Here is a 4166-nt window from a genome sequence, read left to right as displayed (position 1 = left end):
GAAAGAGAGTCTTTCCCAGTATATATACTGGGAAAGACTCTCTTTCAAAATATGGCCATCACCATGATTACATTGATTATATTAATTTTATTTTTTTAGAAGCCCAACAAGGCCATTTATTTTATCTCCTTTTTTTCTCTCCAAGCTACTAAAATGATTGCAACCATCACCGTGCCTATCACCACAATAAGAAAATCCTGAGAAACAAAAGCATCCTCTCTTCTAGAATATTGTGGCTTCTGCATTAATATTCACTACATTGTTACTTTATTATGTTTGGATTTAATTCAATCAATAGTTTTTTGGGGGAAGTAAAAAAAGAGTAAAATAAGAAAGTGATTGAAGATAAAGCAATAATGTGTAGAGGAGAATATGTTTTTTTCTTATACAATTCTAAGTAAGCCATAGAACGTTTCGTATACTTGACTATTTATGATGTATAATAGGTTCATGTTGATCCCTAAACACATCATGTGATAATGGTGACAAGTCTGACTTTTGTCATTAGACAAGACAGGTCCACATTATTAATTGCTACACTTGTTCCAAGAGGAAACCTAAGTTCAGCACATCTCAGGGAGGGACAAAGAGTGGCCTTAAGGACCTTACCCCTCTGAAGGAGAAACTCCAGCTTTCTCTCCACCCCATGTGTATTCAGGTGCCTGAGAGATGGTCTGGCATTCTTACATGAATAAGTAAGTAAAGTGCAAGGTCATCTCTGGTGGAAGGAAGCTAGGCTACAGGAAAAGTTCAGGGGAAATTCCGGGCTGTAGCTCTCAGACTACCTAGGAAACAACTGCCAACTTTCTTCAGGGTCCCTAGGTATGAGGGTTAACGTGGCAACATTTTAACAGAACAAATTAATACCTGTTGAAATTTGCTTGGAAAGGCATGCTATGGCACATTTGGTCTGGTAATTGTTAGTAGTCCATTTTCCACTAGCAGGTGGAGGGACACTATTGCAGGGGTTGGCTACAGGCATAGTGCCAAGATGTCTACTGTTGGCAGCTGGCTGGGAATCAACCTGCTTTTATTGATATGTTCATTAATGGCGATTTTCTCTGGCACTCAAGCCACTAAATTTGTGGCTTTCAAATTTCCAACATGGTTGATTATGATCACTATGGTGTCTTCCAGGGTGGTAACATGGACTCCGGTGATGAGATGAGGAAGGTGGCTGCATTTTGGGGGTCTGGGATGGAAGGACAACGGCTCTATGTCCTACTTGCCTTCCTCAGGTTACGAGAGCAGGACTTCCATGAAAATTCAGGCAGGTGGGAGCAGACACCATACATCTCTGAATGATGTAACTTTTGGATGGATGTAGTGCCTACAGTTTATGAGTTAGTACACTGTGTGTGGTTCGGACCCTCCACCAGGAAGGCCAGGAGAGCTCACAATAGGAAAAGTCAAGAAATGAGCATTGTTTTCATGTTTAACCACCAAGACAAAACCACCAAGAAATCATGTTTTTTAGCTGTAAAACAAAACAAACAAAACTAAAAAATAGTATTCAGTTGCCAACCTTGAGATGTGTTTATACTTAAAAATATATATATTTTGGTGATATTTACCTGAAGTCAACAAAACCATTACAGCATTAGCATTTTTCAGGGCAGATAAATAGCTTCAAAGGTGACATTTTCTCAGTTAAAACCTTTCAATTAAAGTTTTAATTTTCATCATATTGGGTAAATTAAGAACTGTTTTGGTTGTAGCTATGTTGACACTGTCTACTGAAATCATGTTAACAAAATAAACACCAGAAACACTAAATACCAAGGGAACTTACCTAATAGATAGAGAGTGCAGGACACAAACTCAGCTTTCTCTGATTTTTTTAAATTTTATTTTTTAAATATGAAATTTATTGTTAAATTGGTTTCCATACAACACCCAGTGCTCATCCCAACAGGTGCCCTCCTCGATGCCCATCACTCATCCACCCCTCCCTCCCACCCCCCATCAACCTTCAGTTTGTTCTCAGTTTCTAAGAGTCTCTTAAGTTTTGGCTCCCTCCCTCTCTGATTTTAAAATCGATCTTCTCCTCATCATACTATACACATGTGTGTAGGTGTGTGTAGTCCATATTGCATGCTGCTGAAGTCGATTGGCTAAAACTTCATTTTGAATTTTTCCATTTCTGCTTGTGTATGATGATGTTGATTTATTACCTTCTTCTCTTGTGTTATCCTTCTGATTTGGTATCACATTTGTACTAGGCAGCTAACAGTTTTGTGGATGATTTCCTGCTTATTGGTTTTCTGTTACATTCATTTTGACTTACACAGTATGTATTATTTTATTGTTAGGTTTTTCAGTTTTACATTAGTATGCTTTTTTTAGCTTTTGAATTGAAAAATGCTTTCCTCTTTTTCCTCAGTCTTCATTCTTATTTCTTTTTCCTTTTTAAGTAAGTATTTTTGAAGTATTAATTTATTACTAGGTATTACTTTAGCTGAATTTCATAGTTGTTTAAATAAGTACTTCCATTGTTTGGTTTCATTTATTTCAAGTTGGAAATATTTTATAATTTCCATTGTTATTTACTTTTTAAACTAAGGAGTTATTTAAATGTGCTTGTTTAAATTTCCAAGTATAGAAACCTTTGTTTTCTCAGTGCTGAATTCCATTTTATGTTTCTTTGTCAGAGAATATGATCTCTGTGATATTGTTTTTCTAAATTTATATCTTAATTTATGACCAACTGAATGAGTCATATGTTCTGTAAATGCTCCATGTGAATTTGATAATAATGTATATTTTTATGATTAGTTCAGAATTTATTTAAGTTTAATGTATATATATACATTTTTATTACAGATAAATTATATAGTATAAATATTTATAATTTTATTCTTAATTTATTTATAACTCCATCCTCTATATTCTTAATTTTTTTTCTCTGCTTCTGACAGAAATATACTAAAATATCCCACTCTGATTTTGTTGTTGTATTTTTCCCCTCATAATTTTGTTAACTTTTGCTTTATATTTTTCAAAGTCACATTGTTAAATGCATAAAACATGTAGTATTATTTATTTTAGATTAATGTTTTCTTAACAATGAATTATACTTCAATGATTTTATAATCTGGTGATAAGAGGTATTAGAATTACTAGTTATAGGGGCATCTGTGTGGCTCAGTTGGTTGGCCATTCAGCTCATGATCTCGCAGTTTGTGGGTTCAAGCCCGGGGTCAGGTTTTGCACTGACAGAATGAAGCCTGCTTGGGATTCTCTCTCTCCCTCTCTCTCCCCCTCTCCCACTTGTGTTCTCTCTCTCTCAGAATAAATAAACTTAAAAAAAGAATTAGTAGTTATAGTTAATTAGAATTAATTAGGATTTACCTGATAGATCTTTTTCTAGTCCTATATTTTTTAAAGTCTTTTTGATTTTAAGTTGAGTTTTAAATATTTAATCTGATCTAATAGTAAATGAATTGTCTTTGTTTACCTTAATCCTAATTATTTCTGTGTTTGAATTTCTTTCATTTTATATTCTTTGTCTATTCTCCTCTCCTTTTTCTGACTCATGTTAGTTTGATAAAGTTTTTATGTTTTCTTTTGTCCTCATCCTGTAATAATTGAAAGCTATTAGTTGCATCTGTATTTTTTTAACTATTTTTATTGTTTAAGTTTATTAATTATCTTCAATTTTTAACACATGCACTTAGCCATGAAATCTTTTAACAAATTCCAAACTTACTCAATAGTTTTAATTATTTCTCAAACCCAAAAAAGGACCTTAGAGTATTTTGGTGATCTGTTAAGCAAACCTCTCCCATTTTCTACTGCTTTTAAGAGTCTTTTTTTTTTTTTTATTTTAAAAGTATAAACAGATATCATGATTCTATATTAGAGTATATTATTTATCAAACTTGCCAGCTTTTTTTCTTTTTTTTTGAGAGAGAGAAAGAGTGAGAGAGAGAGAGAGAGAGAGAGAGAGAGCTCATGCGCTTGTGCGTGAATTGGGGAGGGGTGGAGGGAGCCCCGTAGGAGAGAGAATCTTAAACAAGCTCAACACCCAGCAGAGCTAGATCTCATGACCAGGAGATCATCACCTGAGCTGAAATCAAGAGTCTCAAGAGTCTGACGCTTAACCAACTGAGCCACGCAGGTGCTCCTTGCCAGCTTATTCTGTCAAAATTTGTCCTCATCTTTGT

This window comes from Panthera uncia (assembly GCF_023721935.1).
Source record: "Panthera uncia isolate 11264 chromosome B2 unlocalized genomic scaffold, Puncia_PCG_1.0 HiC_scaffold_25, whole genome shotgun sequence".
NCBI lineage: Eukaryota > Metazoa > Chordata > Mammalia > Carnivora > Felidae > Panthera > Panthera uncia.
This window is presented reverse-complemented; position numbering follows the sequence as displayed.